The 22,906-nt window shown below is 35.2% G+C and overlaps 1 protein-coding gene and 1 pseudogene across 3 annotated transcripts in view; one reads left to right on the forward strand and one right to left on the reverse strand.

Moving 5' to 3' along the window:
• Nucleotides 1-22,906, reverse strand: part of CSMD3 (CUB and Sushi multiple domains 3) — a 1,231,016-nt gene that overhangs the window by 1,041,985 nt on the left and 166,125 nt on the right. The window lies entirely within an intron of this gene.
• LOC136398102 (KATNB1-like protein 1 pseudogene) lies at nt 17,901-18,662 on the forward strand (annotated as a pseudogene).

Consider the following 22,906-nt stretch of genomic DNA (forward strand, 5'->3'; position numbering starts at 1 on the left):
ATCTGAGAATTACAGCATCCTGGACTGTCCTGTTGGAGAGAGCATGTATGCGAACTCTCCCAGCTGAGCTCAGTTAACAGGTAGCATCTATTCTCTGTCAAATGTTTTTTTGTTTGTTTGTTTGTTTTTTGTTTTTTTCTTTTGTTTTTTACATAGCAGTGGTAACTGGGACAAGACATAGGATTGGAAAAGAAGTAATAAAACACATATTCATAGAAAACCAAATGCAGGAAATTTAAAATATCTAAAGTCAAGCTAGTATAATTAGAAGCATATTCCAAAGGTAGCTGGAAATAGGACCAATCAATAATTTTCCATTGTTATTTTTTTAATCCAGTGAGAAATAATTAAAAAGAAAAGTTTTAAAAATAATAGTATTAACCTTAGCATAGAAAAACCGTTCATATACACAAAAACAAATACATTAAGGATGCCTCTGTTCAAAAAACTATAGAGTCAGTTAGAGAAACTTTATAAGACCTGATTAAATAAAAAGTATAAATTCACTCTCTTACGGAAAGAGAGAGGACTGATGACAAATGGTAAGTGGTTTGTTGACTTAATGATGTCAATTTGAGGACATTCTTACCTAGAGATATTTTATTGTCTGTGCATGGAGAAACATTATATTCAGAAATATAAATTTGATCAAATTGGAGAGTTTTTAAGGAACCAATATTTGTAAGCCCAGCTACAAATACTGAATGAAGTTAAATCTTCTTCTAAATTTGTATTAGTTGTTAGAGTGATATCAAGCTCTATTTTACCCAGTCATTCTGGTAGTTTAACTATTCCATGGTAAGAAATCAAGTTTCAGGATAAGGCATAAACCAGTAAGTGTTTCTGAGTAGGTATGAGGTTTAAAAGAAGTATTCAGGTATATAATAGAGAAAATGTCCTTGTTAAAAATTTGACATTATGCAATTAAAGAAAATGTTTTTTGCAGTATTTGTAAAATTATCTGATAGATCAAAATTGTTATTCTACCTTTAAATTGGTCAAAGTATTTATTACTACTATATTATTTTTATTAAGGAAAATTGTAGAAAGGAGGAGAAATATACTCAACTTTTAAATAGATAAAAACCAAGGGTATTATAGCATGGATTTTCTCTGACCATTTTTGAGTTTCTATATCAGCACTTAATATAGTTTCAAATCAAGACAAAAGCCACATACTTCTGTTATACCTCTAATTAAATGAAAAACTGTATGTTAAATAATTATATTAAACCAAATTCCTAAATTTAAAATGTACCAAATATTATCTCATTCATATTACATATGTTGAAACCTGAACAGATGATTTAATGAGATATATTCTCATTTGAAATTAATAGTATCTTTTTCAAAATTATTGTTCAAAGGATTAATGTTTGGAGATTACAAAAAGTAGAGGATTTATAGTAAGAGCAAATATGTATCATTTCTAAGTGATTAGTTTGCCTCTTCTTTTTTGTTACAATCAAGTTACTCAGTCTATTCAAATCTATGTTTGTTTGTTTGTTTGTTTTAACATGGAAATTTTAGAGAATAGACATACCAAAAGGGGTTATTAAGAGCCACATTTTAGTTAATATATGAGGTGGAATCATTTTTTCAAGATATTGCCTATATTGTTTTGCTTTTTCTCCTGCTATTTCCCATGTTTTCTTTTTTAATATTCAAGTAATTTGTATTTTTTAAAGCTTTTTGTTAGAGGGCCTAAATATTCTGAAACTCTGAGATTTCTCTTATCTTGATTAAGAATAATAAGAAGAAAATAAAATATCAAGACAATTCTCATCTTTAAGAAATCTGGAGAAAATGTTAATGTTACCTATTATCTACTAAAATAAAATTTTGTCACTCCAGTTATAATTATAACAAAAAAAATCATGTTTCTTTTACACTTAACTTTGTAGAATGAGATCCACACCTAATAAATATCTAAGGCACTTAGCAGTGGGCCTCTGAGGAGATAAAGGCAAATAATAATAGTTATGCCTACGTTGATCTATTGCATCTCATGTATCTTTTCAGAAAATGAATTGTATCATCTTAGATACTCAGAAAAACATTAATTATACACTAGATTATATATCTAATATGTTGTTGTCCAAATGAATTCTTTGAATACTAGTATTGGTAAATGCTATGTATTCAAATACCTAGAATCTTTGCTGAAAAGGAATGTCTCAAGTACAAAGTGTAAGTTGTATACTGGGAATGAAGAGGTAAGTTTTTCAGAAAGGAAAACACTGAAATCTCTCAGTAGAAGATGATGCTCCTAAGGCACTAAGTATTAGAAATTCCAAAGAATGAATGTCATTTCTGAGTGGAAAATATAGTTCAAGTGGGGGGATTCTATCCTGTTTTCTGACACACGTCACTGATTTCTTTTAGGAGAGCATCCATGCTGACACTAGAAAAGTGCTGTCTGTGTATGTGCATGCGCGCACGTGCATTTATTTGATAGATCTTGATATGCACTGAATATTAGATTTGGTAAGATGACTGTTTATGTAAAAAATAACTAAATATATCTGTACAATTTTAAATAGTAAATATATGAGTTATACTAAAAATATTCAAAATTGTTTTCATTTTTTCTCAAGACTGTGTAATGGCAATATGAATTTAAAATAAAAATATTTAAATTTTGATAAAATAATTATAAAAACAAACATTTAATGCCAATATATTAAAAAGCTTTATGATATTTGCATTGATAAAAAATCAACATGCTAGTTAGCCTTGGTTTTTTAGGGATGTGTATTTACTCACGTGTGTTTTAGTTTGATGACCAGGATAACATATTAGTATAATGGAATTCTTTTTTTTCTCTAAATATGACCAGTTATCACTTCAGAGACCAAGGAAACCTAACGTTTTCAGTTTCTTGCAATCTAGTCCATCAGCTCTGTACTGTCTCTGTGACTGGGCTTTTAACATCCAACAGTTACAATCAGTGATGAGAATTTCTGTGGACAGCTGCCAGAATTCACCAATCGGAAAATCAGGAGACATGCTAACTCCACAGTAAAGACAAGTGATTTTAGATCATCACACTGCACTCTGTGTACACTGAGTCATTTACAGCAGTGGTCTCCAACCCCTAGGCCACGGAATGGTACCGGTCCACAGAGAAAGAATAAATAACTTACATTATTTTTGTTATATTTATATTTAAGTCTGAATGATGTTTTATTTTTTAAATATGACTAGATCCCCTCTGTTACATCCGTCTAAGACTCACTCTTGATGCTTGTCTTGGTCACGTGATACATTTATCTGTCCCACCCTGAAGGCTGGTCCGTGAAAATATTTTCTGACATTAAACCGGTCCGTGGCCTAAAAAAGGTTGGGGACCACTGATTTACAGCAAATCTTCTCTATTGTGAAAACTGTTAGGTAGGTAACAGAATGGGGTTTGAGATCATTTTGAATTTTTAAGAGAAACAAATTTATCTTTTTATACAAAATTGAGGTAACAAAAGAATACATTTTATGTATGCAGTATTTAAATATAAAATGTTTGCAAGCATAATTTTCTTATTAAAATGTGTAAAATTCTATATGAGACATGCTATTCTTATTAAATAGGATTTAAAAAAAAATTTTTTTATTTATTTTTTTTAGTGAGAAAGAGCTCTAGGTGAGCCAGTGATCCCTTGCTCAAGCCAGCGACCTTGGGCTTCAAGCCAGTGACCTTTGGGCTCAAGTCAGCAATCATTGAGTGGGTCATGTCTCTGACCTCACACTGAAGCCAGCCACCCAGTGCTCAAGCCATGAGCCTGCACTCAAGCCAGCGACCTCAGGATTTCAAATCTAAGTCTTCAGTGCACCAGGCCCAAGCTCTGTCCACTGTGCCACCACCTGGTCAGGCAAATTAGCTTCTAACCAGTTGGAAAAATAGTCACATTTAAGAAGATCTTTTAAAAAATAAATAAAATAAAAATTATATAACTTTAGGAAGGTATGAATATTGTACCCTGTGTACAGGGGTCACTAGATAGGAATTAAGCCAACAAGAGTTTTAAATTCTGTTTACAGAAGGGCTCATGAACAGTAAGTAAAATCCCTTAGTATCTACAATGTGCAAAATGTGAATGAGAATCATCAGAGTGAATTAGGCATGTCTGCTACCTGATGGCAATTGCAGTATTTATAAATAATATAGAGAGTTTATCATTTCTTTAATAATGATGGTCACTGTTTCTGTGATTATCAATGCCTCACTTAAAACAATGGAGAGACAAAGAAAAGCAGTAGAAATCACCAAGTATTCTATAGGTTAAAGTAAATTTGAGTGTGGATTCCCACTGAATTAGTTGTACGGTTCCAGGTCTCTTCCACACTGCGTTCTAAACCTCAGACTGACTACAGTGTTAGAATTAGTTGTACTGTTCCAGGTCTCTTTTCCACACTGCGTTCTAAACCTCAGACTGACTACAGTGTTAGAATTAGTTGTACTGTTCCAGGTCTCTTCCACACTGTGTTCTAAACCTCAGACTGACTACAGTGTTAGAATTAGTTGTACTGTTCCAGGTCTCTTCCACACTGCGTTCTAAACCTCAGACTGACTACAGTGTTAGATTTAGTTGTACTGTTTCAGGTCTCTTCCACACTGCGTTCTAAACCTCAGACTGACTACAGTGTTAGAATTCTTGATCAGATGAAAAGTGGTAGGAGAAATGTTTTCTCTCCTTTCATTTATTCTTTCTTAAAGAAAGTACAGGAAAAAACATTAAAGTCAGTATACCCTTTCTACTGGAAGATAAAAGATCTTATATGTAATGTCTAAAAGTAAGATCAATTCCTAAATCTGCATTTACTTTGAGATTTTCATCTTTTAGCAGAAGCAAATAAACTATTATCTCAATACTAAGTTAACCAACTTAAACAATACACTCTCCAAAATCACTTCCCTTTGGAAACCAATAGGGTGTATAGGGAATATTTATTAGGTAAACTAATAAGACATATCAATTTTCAACATCTGTACTAGTTATTTGTCAGGAAATTAAAAGGTGAAATTTTATTAGCTTTAGTAACCTTATTTCTTTATAATCTGCTCATTGCCCTGATTCATTTGACAGAATTTTTATGTCTTTACAGAAAAATTTCAAGATAAGTTTTATGCTGAGTACTCCTCAGAACGCCCATAGGTTTCATACTTTTGAACTAAAAATAATTCAACATGATCTGGTCAGATAGTATTTCAGAGACATTTAGTCTTATTATACTATATTATGCTCAAAGGTTATGGTAAAATTTTTCCCAGATCCTATAAAGATCAATTTACTCTTTTTATTTTGGTCCATACTGCTTGCTATTACCATATTCCCCCATGTATAAGATGCACATTTTTTCAAAAAATTTGGGGTCTAAAACCGAGTTTATCTTATACAGTGGTTGTTGTTTTTTAACTTGCATTTTCCACTTCTTTGTACTTGTTTTTGTGCTCATTTTTGAAGACAGTGATTCATCATCAGACACAGATGAGGACAAGCTATTGGATGGGAGTTCTGACAGTGATGAGGAGTTGTATGGATTTTATGATGAATAAAACTTGAGTTCAATAACTTTATGTAATAAATTTTTGTTTCAAGTTTCGGGCCCCAAAATCAAGGTGTGTCTTATACATGGGATCATCTAATGAACTTTCCAAAAAATATCCATGACTTCACACAAATGTCTTTCTAATTTCTGTTAATTCCTTGTCTTTCTTTTTTTTTCTTTTTCTTTTTTTAGTGATTTTTCTTCTCTGATTCTGTCCACTTGACACAATTAATTCTATCCCATCTTTCTCTGATGAATCAATACACATATACATGGGGACATCCTTTCACCGCAGTGCTGTTCTCTCAGGAACCGCTGGCAATGCTGTATACCCCCCCCCCAAGGATGAGCCACAAATTCTTCAAAGGGCTCTATTTACTCAAGTGGGTCTGAAGTTGTGAGTCTGTGGAAAGAAAAGTAAATATATATTCACTTAGTTTTCTATAATCTTTTCTAATTTTTATAAATCTTTTTCAATTTTGTCCCCTTTTTCTTTATTCTTCTGCATTCAGAATGCTTACAACTAGCTATTTTTAATATATAGTTTGAATATCTTACCACTCCAACTCCATAGAGCAAAGGGAGAGGAAAAAACTTGTTCATCTTTCCAAATTTTGTCCGCTCTCCATGACCTTCACTATTATGACTAACCCAATTTCAGTCTTTTATATCAAACTCGAAATTGGGGGTAAGGTCTTGAATAGAAAATTACTACAAAGATTATATTTTACTAAAATGTCCTCAAAACCATAAAGATCACATGGAGATACACTGATGAAAGACAAAAGAATTTCCAGAGTGGTAGGCAGTCCAAACTAAGAAAGGCACATCCCTGAATTTGACACTGGCTCCCTATAACCTATCGAGAGAATCCAGAAACTCCAATAGTGGAGAATCAGGGCAGCCGGGTAAATAGAGAATAAAAAAAGTCATTCTCTAATATGGGGGCCTAGGGAAATGAATGTTCTGCTTGAGGAGATTAAACTAGAAGGTTCAGGGGTGAATTCCGAGACCCAATAGAAGAACTTAATTCACTTAAGTAGAATACACATCAGTAATATGGATTTTAAGCAAAAAGTTAAGAGTGTGAATCCAAATATGAACTAAACCAACGCACAGGAAAGGTATCTTGTCAGATTTCCCAAACCGGAATTCAGATTGCTCCCGAGGTGAGGGATTGCTGGGGACCTCTGGGCAGGTCAGCTGACAAACCAAACTGAGATTTTTTTTTCTTATCAGTTTTATGTCAAATTTTTCTCCTTTTTGTTTTATCCTTCCACCACAATGAAAGCTCTTAGTGCTATAATTTACTCATTAGCCACATACAATTGACATTCTTTTCATATTTTTCTGCCTTACATCAATTTTAATGTTATTTTTCTTCTGCACTTTACTACTCAGTAATCTCAATGTTTTTCTACCTGACTTTCTAACTTTAAAGTGATCTGTAATGATGGTATTTAATCATATTCAATTACCCTATATTTTTTCTCTAGCTGTCACTGGCCCATTTGTTCATCTTCATTCAAGTCTATCATTCCATTCTCCTACCTCATTTCTTCCTTTCTGTGCGAAGTTTTCATGAGTCGTGATCCTTACCACATACACTGAACACATTACTTCTCCACTGAAGCAAACCAGCCCTTCCAAAGCTTATCTCCATACACAGAGAAAGGTAGAAAGTGCATTTAGTTCCCACATATGGGCTGAAATTTATGGCCTTACTGGGCCAGTTTCTGTGCCACCCCATTTCTGATCTAGGATGTGGTCATTTATATTACTTTTCTTTGAAATATAATTCTTACAAGGTTATTTGTCAATTATACCTCAATAAAGCAAAATTGAAAATAATTTTCAAAATTTTCTCTACAATTAGATATCATGCCCTTCCATACACATCACTCGCTTTATCCAAACTGACACCATTATTTAGAATAGAATATTAATTTTAATATATTGAGTATAAACCCATTGTCCATGCCCTATTTGATTTTACGCGTACATTTTTATTTATTTATTTATTTATTTATTTATTTATTTTTCTGTATTTTTCAGAAGTTAGAAGCAGGGAGGCAGTCAGACTCCTGCATGCACCCGACGGGGATCCACCCGGCAAGCCCATCAGGGGGCGATGCTGTGCCCATTTGGGGTGTGATATATTGCAGCTGGAGCCATTCTAGCACCTTATGCCGAGGCCCTGGAGCCACCCTCATCACCCGGGCCAACTTTGCTCCAGTGGAACCTTGGCTGAGGGAGGGGAAGAGAGAGGTAGAAAGGAGAAGGGAAGGAGTGGAGAAGCAGATGGGTGCTTCTCTTGTGTGCCCTGACTGGGAATCGAACCCAGGACTTCCACACACCAGGCTGAGCCTCTACTGCTAAGCCAGCCGGCCAGGGCACATGTACATTTTAAAAAATATTTTATATTTATTGATTTTAGAGAGAGGAGAAAAAAAGAGAGAAGGTTAGGGAAAGCAGAAAGTATCAACTCATTTTCTTCCTGTATGGAGCCAATGCCCTTAGCATTCCAGGTTGGCTCTTTATCCACTGCACCATCACAGGTCAGGCACATGTACTTTTTAAAGTTTAGCTTATTGCGGTTACACTTGTCAACATAATTACATAGACTTCCAGTGCCCTATTCTGAAACACATCTCTGTACATCATATTGTGTGTTTACCACTCCAAGTCAAGTCCTGTCCATCTCCATTTATCCTCCCTATACCCTCCTCAACCTTCCCCTGTCCTACCCCCAGCAACCACCACACTGGTGTTCCTGTCCATGAGTTGTTTTTTCCTTTTGTCCTTTTTTGGCTCAATCCTTCCACCCCCTATACCCAGACCAACCCCCTGATCATGTATCAGCTTGCTCTGTATTCATGAGTCTGTCTATTTTGCTTGTTGGTTTATTTTGTTCATTAGATTCCACATATGACTGAAAGCATATGGTATTTGTCTTCTGGCTAGAAAGCATTATACTAAGTCACATGTACATTTTGCAACTAGTATGCTGAGCCAAGAGTTACTATAATTTTTTCTCTGGGGTCCTCTTTTCCTTATCATGTAGCAATCCACTATGATTAAACAACTCAATAGTCTTCTTAAGATAAATTCCTCCACTCTGCCACACTGAAGTTTTTCGATCCCATCTTTTTAATAAAGTTTAGCACATTGAATAATTTACCTCTCCATAATGTATATGTTAGTTAGCTTGATTGTGGTAATCATTTAATAATGTTTCCATAATCAAAATATCCCATAATACACCTTAAGTACATACACTTTTATTTGTTGATCATACTTCAATAAAGCTGGGGGGAAAATCCCTTTTCCTCTAATTTTTAAAGTTATTAAGAACTAATATCTACAGGATATTTTGAACTTATTTAATTAGGTCTCTTCTTTTTACATCTAATGGTTAAAAACATATTTAACATTTTGAAGACATTAAAACTTGTTAGAGCAGGGTTTCTAATATCCAGTCTGACCCTCAATTTTTTTACATTTTCTGACCAAGTATATACTGATCATTGTTTTTCCAGTGAACATTTTAAATGTATTTGGAATTTAAATGAACTTACAATTTAAGCTCACAATTTAAAGGTTAAAATATTAATGCAATTAAATGCTAATTGTTGATAAATTATATTTTATTTTCATATCTTAATTTTTACATATAAAACTGAGGAGGCTGATAAACTCTAACTTGTGTCACTCTCTTTATCTAACAAGAAAGTAACTAAAAGCAAACTCATCATTTTATTCATTAAGAATTTTCTGAATGTTCTTAGTGCATCAAAATTAAAGTTGAAACAGTAAATATTTCAGAATCGTTTAAAATTTTAGCACTTTAAGAAAAGAAAAAATCTTGTAATAAAAAGATTAAGTAAAATTATAAAAACTCTAGATATGTATGCATTAAAAATATTCCCAGAGTACAGCTAGTCTCAGCACTCCATAATTCACTGCATATTTTATAAAAATACCATAAATATAGATTATAATGTTTATTGTACCTAAATTTTAATCATTTGTAAAGCTTGCTACCAGAACCTTCTATTCACAGAAGACTAAACCCATTAATTACAACAAAATGCTCCATTAACATGAAAATGAATTTGGCCATGGTAAAGGTTATTAAATTTCACCAGGAGTTTTAAAGGCGCATTTTGATATTCCTTTATAATGGTAAATAACAGTGCCCATTATCTGGCCAGAGGGAGAGTCATAATTGAAACGTTATACAATGTCGAAAATGGAGACAAGTTCTTCATTTCTTTTTAAATAATAGAGGTAAAATAAAATTGGAGTGGAAATACTGAGAATTCTAATTTACCTGAAACTTTTATGCTTTCTTTTAGATCCAATAACTCAGACTGTAATTATTTTTAGCAACTCACTATATCAATGTCATCATGGATTACAGTTGACACTCATTTATTCACTGATTTAAGTATTCATTCAACAATAATTCTCTGAGTGCCAATTAACTTAAGGCAGTACACATTTCAAAAAATGGGAATAGTTCAAGAATCTAGGTTCTTGAACAGAAGTTTGAGAAAAAGAGATGAAGATAAACAAATATGAAAGAATAAAAATTTCTTATTTCTCAATTAATATATGGCCATGCCTTCAATTGGGAATCCAAGGAAGAATCATTAGACAAAAATATGTGATTCCTTTTTAATTCTCCAGAAGCTGAGCAACAATATTACCTTAGAATATGTAAATGTAAAAAAATGTGGATAGGCCCTGGCTGGTTGACTCAGTGGTAGAGCATCAGCCTGGCGTGCAGAAGTCCCGGGTTCGATTCCAGGCCAGGGCACACAGGAGAAGTGCCCATCTGCTTCTCCACTCCTCCCCCTCTCCTTCCTCTCTGTCTCTCTCTTCCCCTCCCGCAGCGAGGCTCCATTGGAGCAAAGATGCCCTAGGTGCTGGGGATGGCTCCTTGGCCTTAGCCCCAGGTGCTAGAGTGGCTCTGGTCGCAACAGAGCGATGCCCCGGAGGGGCAGAGCATCGCCCCCTGGTGGGCAGAGCGTTGCCCCCTCGTGGGCGTGCCGGGTGGATCCCGGTCGGGCGCATGCGGGAGTCTGTCTGACTGTCTCTCCCCATTTCCAGCTTCAGAAAAATACAAAAAAAAAAAAAAAAAAGTGGATATTTTAAGTCCTTAATTATGTATGGGAGAGAGAATTTAACTCAAAATTGAGATTATGTTTTTGATGACTGCTCCATTACCTACACTCTGATTTTTCACTTTGTCATTTTTCATTATTTGTTTTAAAATTATAAAATGAGCCTGACTAGGTGGTGACAAAGTGGATAGAGGACACAGGTATGAAACCCTGAAGTCACTGGCTTGAGCTCAAAGGTTGCTTGCTTGAACCCAAGGTCTCTGGCATATATGAGAAAGCAATCAATGAACAATTAAGGTGACACAATAAAGAATTGATGCTTCTCATCTCCCTCCTTCCTGTCTGTCTGTCCCTATCTGTCCTTCTCCCTGTCTCTCACTAAAAAAAAAAATTATAAAAGAAAATTGAGCAAGAATATGTGCTTTTTCTTATTGTGACACTGGGGCAGAGACCTCTTGTGCCTTCATTGAGCTCTATTATTTTCTTTCATAGTAACACAATTTTTAGCTTGGCACATTAACATACTGAATATGGACTACATTTCCCAGCCACCCGTGCAGCCAAGTTCCATGTGACACCAATCTAGCCTATGTCAGATTGTGTCAAGAGAAAAATATAAAATAAATGGTCATAATTAAAGAAATTTCAACATAAATGAAATGTAACCTAATGGTCATTCAGACTAATTTCTTAAATAAAATTAATAATGTGTAGACTTTGAAACTGTGCACAGATGAACCTGCTTTAAAAATTACATAAAAATAAACAAAATTTCTAAAATTGTTGACAAAGGAATTCTCATTTAAATTATAAGATGATTGTGTATTATCTGAGGTAAATCCAAAGATACCATTTATTGCTTCCACATCTCAAATCTTTCTCTAACTCATAATCAAAAGATATCTGTAAGATAAATTCTCTTTTTACACTAGCCAATTTATATCTGAAAGATTTTATTTGATAATTCTCTTATCTAAACACATTTTTAATTGCTTTAACCTCATTTGTTTCTTTTTCGTGGCATCTAAGCTCCAGAAAATCCTTTTGTCATTTCCCCCTATTGACAATCAAAAAGTCTTTCTAAGCTTATAGTTAATGATAAATTTATCTTGTTACAGTCCTTTATCACATGCTCTTGGATTTTTGTTTTTGTTTTTAGTAAATTCTCAGTTCATATCTTTTGCAAACATCATTGCAGAGATAATGTTATAGGTATATAATATAAATTTAACATAGATCATATTTTTTCTAGAGATTTCATAATTTAAATTCCCATTTTTGCCTTCTAATATGAGTTTTTATTATTAATTTCAGCAACTTTCCCATTTGATTTAGCCTAATCTATTGATCTTTTTCTTAGAGATCCATTTGTTTATGACTTTTGTAGTTAGAAAGCTGTCCTCTCCCTGGAGCTAACAATATTCTGCTATATTTTTTATGAACTGCACATTTTCATTTTTAAAATTTAATTATTTCCAGTCATCTGGATTTGAGGTAGTAGTAACTGTGTTAGGAAATCTTCTCAACTCATCTGATGAACAGCATTATTCTGGTATTACACAAACAAAGATCGTACAAAAAGTCAAAATAGAACACTGACTGTACAGAGAAATGTAGTTGGAGAGGTCCTTATGAAATCATGATGGAGAGAGCTTATCTCACACTATAAAAAGCTACTTCAACACATACCCCTCAATATAAAAGATGGAAAAGAAGGTAAGAAAAGGAGCTCATAATTTTCAGGTGCTACTTACAAAATTATCCTAAAGTAGACATAGAATGCTTATTTATTAAGAACTTTTAAAAATAATACTAAATATGATCAATAAAGAATCTAAAAATTTATAGAGAACATCTGCCCATTTGAAGAATTTTTTATTTTTATTTATTTTTTTGGTATTTTTCTGACGTGAGGAGTGGGAAGGCAGAGAGACAGACTCCCACAGGCACCCAACAGGGATGCACTCAGCAAGCCCACCAGGGGGTGATGCTCTGCCCATCTGGGGCGTTGCTCTATTACAACCGGAGTCATTCTAGTGCCTGAGGCAGAGACCATAGAGTAAGTCTCAGAGCCTGGACCAACTTTGCTCCAGTGGAGCCTTGGCTGCAGGAGGGGAAGAGAGATAGAGAGAAGGTAGAAGGAGAAGGGTGGAGAAGCAGATGGGCGCTTCTCCTGTGTGCTCTGGCCGGGAATCGAACCTGGGACTTCCATATGCCGGGCCTACGCTCTACCACTGAGCCTTCTAATACACTTATACACATGCACTGGGATATGTCTCCATATGGCTCTGGTCTTTCTCTAATCTTGTAAGCAGAGGTATTTATCATTCTGGTTCTGTAGCAATATAGCAGTTTTATCTACCTCCAGAAGAGAGAACTTCTTTACATGCTATCTACTGTAGAGACCCCTAAGTGCAGAGTTCCTATCCTACAGCACACTGCACTATGAGTATGTGCATCACCAGGTCCTCTTCCCTTGTCCTGTGAGAACTGAGGTTTTGGGAATCTGAACAATTGTTTATACTCTGGCTATTTGTATTGCTTGTATGTACTAAAGTCATTCTTCCTTGACTTAGTAATTGTTTGTCTTGTGCCAACTTCCATGAAAGTGTGGCAGGCTAACTTGTTAATTTTAAAATAGAACAAAATCTCGGAAGCTTCACAGTTCTGGATAGTATGTAGATACACAGAACTATCAGGTTTTTATAGATGGGTAATTAGTTTCTATTATTTCTTTGTCACTAGCATAAAGTAATTCTATTTCATCAAAATGATCATAGAACACCCTATAATAGTTTGGCACATACTATTATTTCAGTTCTAGGTATCATTTCTTCTAGACACAGTATCTTACAAAGTTGTATGTTCTTTGCTTCCGGATCCTGATAATTCTCCATAAATTTCCCATGAATTTTTGTTTATGCTCTTACTTAAAAGACTGTCTTTACATAACACACGTTACTCAATTAGTTTCTGCACAAGACGTGGCCGTTCTTTCATCTTTCCAAGTCATTGCCCTTACTGCCTTGTCACGTTCCAGTTCTGTCTCTAGCACAGACCTGTCAGCTCAGAGATGCAGCTCTGTAGTCCTCCCAGCCTCTGACAGGGCATGGACCTTTGTCAGTGGAGGGGCACTTGCTTGTGTGCTGGTATGAAAAGGGTCATTTCTTTCCTTGACTCAAGCTGAAAATGAAATACCCTATTGGCAGCATTATGATTCTGGGAAACCCTAACTGAGGTTGCTCCTACATAACTTATTTAGCCCAAATATCACTTGGGTAAATTGTCACATTCATTTTCTTATTTGACAATACTCTAAGGAAGATAAAAACCAATTGTTTAATACAACATTCCTTTTGAGAAAACAGAAATTTAAAGAGTTTATAGGACATGACCAAACATTATAATATATTATTAAATATACATCAATATTATATACTCAATACCTGGATAGTGATTTTATCAACATGTAGTGTTAAATATGTAATATTGAACATACATCAATATATAATACTGTATATGCATGGTCGAACAGAAGTACTAGCTAATATGAATTGAATGCTGCTTATGTATGAGATGCTACTCTGTGGCTGTTGCATCATTAACTCCCTTTATTTTCAAAACAACCCTGTAGAATCAGCATTTTATTACTCACTTTACATTATTGAGCCTTACAACATTGGAATGATGAAGTCAGCATTAAATATTAGGTTTTGTAATACCATGTCTGAGATTGGAAAAAAACATTTTTTTTCATTACCTTAAAGTTATCACAAGAAGAAAGACATGCTGTACTAAAAATTCATTCATATTAAAAATAAAAATATGAAGTATACTTTAGTGATAAGATTATAATTGAATTGTATTTCATCTATGCATTAGCATATAAAGATCTGTTATTTACTGACCTAAATCAATTTACTAATGTAAAGGAAAAAACTGTAAAGAATCCATTAACACATCAAAATCTCTTTTTTGGTAAAAATGGAGCCATTATGTTGATTGGTAATAAAATGTATCTTCTAACCTTCTGTTCTTTCTCTTGTATTTTTATCCCATTTTCAACTACTACCTAAATGAGTCACTAATGATATTTGAGGCAGAATTCTAGGATGGGCTCCGATATTTCTGCCACCTGTCAATGACTGTAAGTGGAGCATATGGATATGATAGGGTAGTTTCCCCTTTATTAGTTTATATTATATGCCAACGGTGATGGGACAGAGATTGTTATTCTATATAGGGCTCCATACTAGCAAACTGGAGAGCAAGGTAAACTCTAGAGATGAGTGTCAGCTAAGACGGAAGAAAGCCAGGCTGTGAACTGCCTTTCAGGGGAGGAAAGTTAAGAAACCACAGACAGCCTATAAAAACTAAGAAAAGTTGTTGGTCAATACTTGATAAGAAAATAGAAACCTCAATGACATTGCTGCTAAGAAATGTTATACCAACAACAAGTAAGCTTGGAATAGGACCCTGGCCTTAGACCAGAGGTCCCCAAACTTTTTACACAGGGGACCAGTTCACTGTCCCTCACAGACCGTTGGAGGACCAGACTATTAAAAAAAACTATGAACAAATCCCTATGCACACTGCACATATCTTATTTTAAAGTAAAAAACAAAACAGGAACAAATACAATATTTAAAATAAAGAACAAGTAAATTTAAATCAACAAACTGACCAGTATTTCAATGGGAACTATGCTCCTCTCACTGACCACCAATGAAAGAGGTGCCCCTTCCAGAAGTGCGGCGGGGGACCAGATAAATGGCCTCAGGGGGCCGCATGCGGGCCCACAGGCCATAGTTTGGGGACCCCTGCCTTAGACTGAGTCTCAGGGCTAGCCAACACCTTGATAGCAGCTTTGTGAGATCTTAGCTAAGGATCCAGCTGGCCCCTGCCCAGTCTCCTGTCCTACAGAATTATGAGGTTATTTGTGTTGTGTTTGTTCCCTAAATAGTGGCAATTTGTTAGGCATGCAATATAAAACCAATACAGAGAGAAGTGATCATATTGTAGAAAAAATTAATTGAAATACCCTTATGAAAAACAAATAGTACAATATGTCTACATGGAAAGTCACAATGAAATTTGAGTGAGCATAGCTCGTGATGACTAGTGCTTGAAAGTGATGACCCAAAGAGCATGCTGTAAGAGGTCTCTTTGTAAAATGAGGAATAAAGTCTTCAATGGGAAGCACTGGGAAAGAAGCAAAGTATTAATAACTGTCTTCAAGGATGATAGATAACCAAAAAAATATTATAAATGCAAATGAATAAGAAGAAAACTTTTTAAAAAGATTGAACCTGTTTACTATTTCTATTGAAATTTTGACGTGCACATTTTATATTAGCTATTTTTACTTTTTTATGATATTAAAAGTTACCCCATTTAAGAATATAATTGTTTTTATAAAGAAGAAACCATGTCAAATATAATTCTTTGTTGTATGCCATCATACTTAAAAACAAATAATAAACATAAAATTATATTTTTCTAGCTTAGTATATTTTAGTAGTGCGGAAATAAAGATACACTCACAAATTAATTTCTTAACCAAACTCATACTCTACTTTTATAGCACTAGTTGTATACTATCAATTATAACAACTTATCACAATGTATGGTCTTTGGATCTACAAAACACACACACACACACACACACAATGTTTGACACATAATTGGAATCTTGAATTAATCACTGTCTCAATTAAACTTAATTCTAGCCCTCATATCAAAATGATAAATTATAGCAGTTGACAAACACGACACATTTAGCAACATATATAAAAGAAGGAAATTCAATGCGAAATGAGATTGCAAACTAAGTTTAATCATTCTATTTCTGGAGACTAAAATACAACCTTGAATACCTTCTCATCTTTTCCACATGAAGCACAAAGATTAAGTAGGTCATATATCACTGACTTTAGCAATTTTTCATTTTCAGCTGGCTTTTTTAATGCTTTATGAGCAATTTTGTAATTTTAAAATGCTTCATAAAGAAACCATTTAAGCAGCCCTGGGCCAGCGCGGGCTAGCACCGGAGCCAGTACTGCTGAGGCCGCCCCCTCCAGCCGCCTCCCCCACAGCCAAGGTTGTAGTGAGGCTTGTTTGTCACAGCTCTCCTTCTGCTGCTGCGTCCGAGAGCAGCTGGGTGCACTATCCGTCCTTCTTCTCCACTAGGCTCAGACGCAAAGGTTCTCTCTCCACCTCCAGGCTGGGGAAGAGCCAGCAGCGCCCCTCTGCAGGGCCTGCAGCAGCACAGCTCAGGTCGCCTCACAGTGCATCTCAGAACCAAGAGACAACTGGTCAGTGTGCGGACTGAAGACTCACACCCCTCCTGCAAGTGTGTTATTACCGAGAAGCAGCGCCAGTCTGGTGGATTTCCAACCAGGTTTATTGTGCAGAATCTTCCCTGACGTTTCAGAAAGCATGTGTTCCAAGTCACTAGTTCTCTGACTGTGCTGAGCAGGGGTTTGGAGGTGAGCAGAGCCAAGGTGGCCCTGCGTGTTCATGAACCCCTCCTCCCACCTGAGAAGATGAAGGGGAGGCTGGGTACACTCAGGGCTCCAGGCCTGGGCAGCACTAGCCTCTGGGGTCCCTCTGACCCCACACATATTGAGGATGAGTCGGTCACTGCACCAAATACTCCACCTCAAAAGCAGGGTCAGGCCAGAATGAAAAACTGACCCTCATGCTCCTCAGGTTTGTTTAAAGACTTCCTCCACTATCTCCGCCCGGAAAGGTGAGGGTTTAGAGTTGGGAATGGCACAGGGGTCAGTAGGTAAAATGTGCACTGGATCATAGAGACACTTGCTTAGAGGAGAGAAAATATGAACCAGGACCCAGCCATGTTTTCAATTAATTATAAATTATTTGATCAGTGCATTTACAAAGGCTTAGAAAAAACATCCATATTATATCTTCTGCTTAGATTCTAGAGTTACCAGTATGACAGCTAATGTCATAAGGATTTGTTTCAAATGCTAATGTTTAAGCTGTAGAAAGCTGACGTTATACACTTTTCTTGTCAGCGGCGTTGTAGTTAGTGAAATTAAACACACCCATCACATTTGTTCCCAGGGACACGGAAATGAACAAACCATTGGTTTATCTTTTCTATGAAAATGCATGTCAGACAGCCACATGTGAATGGTGTTGGGTGGGCCTTCCAGCCACTGTTCATCAAGGCTGGGCAGAGGTGCCTGTATTCAAGAGATTATGACATCTGAAAACTCTAATGTTAAAAAATGAAACTTGTAATAATAGTGGCAATCCCTCCATTGATCTTCCTAGAAAAAAATGATCTTCCATTTCATTAATAAGAACATGAAGGAGGTTCAGAAATCTACAAAACAGTGGGCTACGTACATGAATAAGAACAACTGGACAAGCTGTGAGTAGCCCAGATAAACTATGTAAGGTGATGTACCACAGAAAGAAAGGTCATCATCCTTTTCCAAATCCTTGTATAAAAAGAAACAGTCACTTAGGATTGAGGGCAGTGACATGGCAAATAAAAAATAAAGAAAGAAACTGGATTGTGCAGCCACCTGCCTGAAAAATTACACCACGAGAGTCAACCATCTTTGCTTAATGCCATTAATTCTGGTTCTTCCCAGATAGAAAGCCCATCATCAAAATACATTGTTTTGTTTTTTTCCCTGAGGTTTCTCTGGACTATGAAACATTGGCACAAGTTTTGTTCAGCAGGAATTGGAGATTGAATGTAGCTTTAATTTTCCAGGCAAAGAGAAGTGTAATTGAACTGCAGCTTATTTGGTGAGGATGGAAGACGTTGGAGTGATGGTGGGTTGCCATCTTGTACTCACCTAGTAAAATCACTACTTAAAAGCAAATTTGAAGAATATATGATAGTTGGCTCAAACTGGCTTCAAGCAGTCATAAAAAAGGTGCTGGTTAGAACTATGAACTAAAACAGAAATAGTAGATGATGAAAATATTCATTTTTTTTTTAAGTGAGATCAAGGGAGCTAGAGAGACAGACTTCCGCATGCACCCAACCAGGACCCACCCAACAACCCTCATCTGGAGCCAATGCTGGAATCAACTGAGCTATCCTCAGTGCCTGAGTCAATGCTGGAACCAACTGAGCTGTGGATGCAGGAGGGGAAAAAAGAGAGCAAGGGGGAGAGACAGAGGGAAAGAGAAACAGATGGTCACTTCTTGTGTGTGCCCTGCTTGGGAATCAAACTCAGGACATCCTTACTCAGGGCTGATGCTCTATCCATTGAGTCAACTGGTCAGGGCTGAATCCTTTTTTTTTTTTTAAGCTACACAAACCATAACAATCTGCTTCCCATTGAAATTGAAAAATATTCCAAAGGAGCAGCTTCAACTTCAGGGAGGTAAAAATGTACCATGTAGATATTCACCTTGCTGCATTGGTATTCATATGGTTCTTTGATAACATTGTTTAAAAACTGGATCTTAATGCAATCCTGCACCAGAATATATATACTTTATGGTATGTGAAAAAATAAGAAAACTACTAGAAACCACAAAGACTAATCATTACCTTTTTAAAAAGTATATTGTATAAGAAAACACTTAAATGTGTGCAGCTATTTTCTAATATTGAAAAGACGTTGAACGTTTAAAATGCCATTGTCAATAATCAATACTGAGAACTTTTGTCCAATTAAGGTACTGTGTATACAAAGTTCCTTAATTATTATAAGCCAAGGTGTGTGATACCAATATGAATTTTAAAATATTGAAGCCAACCATGCTTCTGGCATAATAAAAGTATGAAATTCAGTCAGGTGTTTCAATTCCTGTAGAATATTTTTGTTAAAATTCATCCACCCCATCTTTAAAATTTAAGAATATTTTTAATCTTCTGACTTTACTTTGTCAAAACATCATACCATGTATGTATAAATGAAAAAGGTGACTATATATTTGTATGAATCCATACCTGGTAATGTTCATAAAGAGTTGGCTAATTTATATTCACTTTGTATTATGTAAAATTTCTAATATTTTTTTAGTTCTTTATTATTTAAGCTTCATTTGAATAAATTCACTAACTATTCTTATTTTTAATTCTAATTTTGTACAAATTCTAATTCTTTTCTACTATCTTATGTTTGAAACCATTACATAAAATGCTTTAGAAATGTTTACAGTTAGTGCTGACCAACACTATATTACTACATCCTCCAATGGTTGGTATAAACTACCATAAGACTGTAGATCTTTTTTTTAAAATATAGTTTCTGGTGACAATTAATGCCCCTCGAAAAAGAAAGAAAGTATTGCTCTGCCCAGAATACTCAGTTGGTTAGAGCATTATCGGGAAGTGTAGAGGTTGCCAGTTTAATGCCCAGTCAGGGCACACACAGGAACAGATGGATGGCCCTGTCCCATGCTTGCTCTCTCTCTCTCTCTCTCTATCCCTTCTTCTCTCCATAAAATAAATAAATAATTTTTTTCTAAAAAAGAAACTATTTATTTCAATATAGTAAATATTTTATTTATCACTATTTACTCATTTAGTGAGAAAGAGAGAAATGGAGAGAAATGCGAAGCATCAACTCATAATTGAGGCACTTTAGTTGTTCATTGATTGCTTCTCATACACACCTTAATGGGGTGGGGTGGAGTGGTGGACTCCAGCTGAGCCAGCAACCGTAGGCTCATGTCAGTAACTTTGGGTTAAGCCAGTGGCCATGGAATCACATCGATGATCCCACAGTCAAGCCAGTGACTCCACACTCAAGGTGGCGAGCCTGCAATCAAGCCAGTGATCTTGGGGTTTTGAACCTGGGACCTCAGGTCCACCCTCTGTCCACTGAGCCACCACTGGTCAGGCAAGATAGTAAATATTTTTAAAAGAAGGACACACCCATAAAAACTAAAGAAAATTATATGTATTATTTATGGCTTTTTTTCAAATAAAAGTCCAATAATGTTCCTAAACCTTATTCATTTAAAATCAATATCTATGGGCTCTGGCTAGTTGGCTCAGTGGTAGAGCGTTGGCCTGGCATGCAGGAGTCCCAGGTTCAATTCCTGGCCAGGGCACACAGGAGAAGTGCCCATCTGCTTCTCCACCCTTCCCCCTCTCCTTCCTCTCTGTCTCTCTTCCCCTCCCGCAGCCAAGGCTCCATTGGAGCAAAGATGGCCCGGTTGCTGAGGATGGCTCTGTGGCCTCTGTCTCAAGTGCTAGAATGGCTCTGGTTGCAACAGAGCATCGCCCCCTGGTGGGCATGCTGGGTGAATCCTTGTCAGGCTCATGCAGGAGTCTGTCTGACTGCCTCCCCACTTCTCACTTCAGAAAAATTCCAAAAATAAATAAATAAATAAACAAACAAACAAATAAATAAAATCAATATCTATGAATACACTTTCTAAGTGGTTAAATGTAGGCAATGTCTGACTTTTTAACGCATTCACTAAAGTTTCATTCTTTAAAAACGGCCAGTGTATTAAATCTTTTCTCATTACTTATAAAATTATTAGATATCCTTTATATCAGTTGAATTTAACAAGCATTTGTTAATTGCTTGCAATGTGCCAGAAATGTGCTGAAATATGGGGCACTTTTACAAGACAAATAATATACATTCCATACCCCCAAGCTTCTCACATCCTGATGTGAGTGAAAAATACAAAATGCTAGACCATAATATTGTGATAAGGTGTGTGCATATCTGAGCACATAGAGAAAAGATTGTTGAGCAACACTGGGCTCATTCCTGGATTCCAGAGATGGCATTCTGGAGTTAAGGCCTGAACATAGTCTGGTAAGATAAGACATAAATGGTCTGGTCAAAGAGGTATGTACACAGTTATCTAAGCACAAGAATTGGAGATTTAAAGTAGAATAGTTTAAATAGCATAGTATATATAGAAATTTAATATATGTTCATGAGACTATTTCATGAATAGAGGCACACAATGGTGAGAAATGGGGCTGGAGATCTAATTCCAGAGATTGGACATGCCACACTGTGCAGAAATGTGAAATATTTAAAATGTTATGGCTTAACTTCTAAAATCATTTATAGTGTTGATAGTACTGTTGAAGCTTTCTTGTGAGTACAGTAAAACTCATTTACATATTCCTGGGTAACTGATGGAAAACAACTAATAAATTTCATGTATACCCAGCCAAATCTACATGTTTATTATAACTTTCTTTTAATTTCATTTTTAAGATGAAATTTTTAAAAAAGGATCATTTGCATCATTCTCTGGGTTGAGATTTTGAACAGTTCCAACTGTTTAAATGGTTTAGTTAGAAAGTCACGATAGAATTAGGATATTTCAAATCTTAAGTGAGCTGACTCTATGGAACCCTAAAGGCAAAAGATTTGAATTTGATCAAGAAACAAAGAAAAAAAATGTTTTTGCATGTGTGCTATCTCCTTGCAGTTTGTTTTTTAAAATATATCTTATTTATTGTTAAAAGTATTTAAGGTGAAGATTTATTTTCTTCTTTTATGACTCTAACTCACATTTATTTCCAGCAAACTATATGTGTAATTTTATTTTACATTTATTATGCCACAATCCAACTATCTTGTCAGAAGCATAATTGACTTGATTCTAAATTGTTAGCTCTCTATTATATTTCATTATACTGCAGTGTAAATTTTTTTAAATTTAGGAATTGAAACTAATCCCTAAAATTAAAATCACTAAAGTTGTTTGACATTTTCTAGGATAAACATTTAATAAACATGTGTGATAGAAAGCTGAATAGAATAGTAAATAGATAAATATTCTTATGTATGTTAAGATTTAGTAAAGGACAAATAATTCATAGGTCACATAATATATGCAAGAATATACTTCATATTTTATGTTACTTATTGTTTCAATATATAATTTATTCAGTATCTTATTTTTGTAATGCTCTTTTATACTCAATTTTATTTGGTCATAACCATCTAACTAAAAATGAAATTATGTTCATAGTTAGATATAAATTAAGTCTCCAAAATGTATACAGTTTACATATGTAAGGCATTTCAATGTATTTTTACATTAAGGTTAGTGCTTTGTTAAATTCCTGTTCATTATAATTTTTCATTTAATTTTTTCATGTGAGAAAATCCATATAAATTGGTTAGCATTGTGATTGGCTAAATAAAATCATTCATTAATGATATTTAACATGGCCTGACCTGTGATGGTGTAGTGGATAAAGCGTCGACCTGGAAATGCTGAGGTCGCCGGTTCGAAACCCTGGGTTT

This window comes from Saccopteryx leptura, chromosome 3 (assembly GCF_036850995.1).
Source record: "Saccopteryx leptura isolate mSacLep1 chromosome 3, mSacLep1_pri_phased_curated, whole genome shotgun sequence".
Classification (NCBI taxonomy): domain Eukaryota; kingdom Metazoa; phylum Chordata; class Mammalia; order Chiroptera; family Emballonuridae; genus Saccopteryx; species Saccopteryx leptura.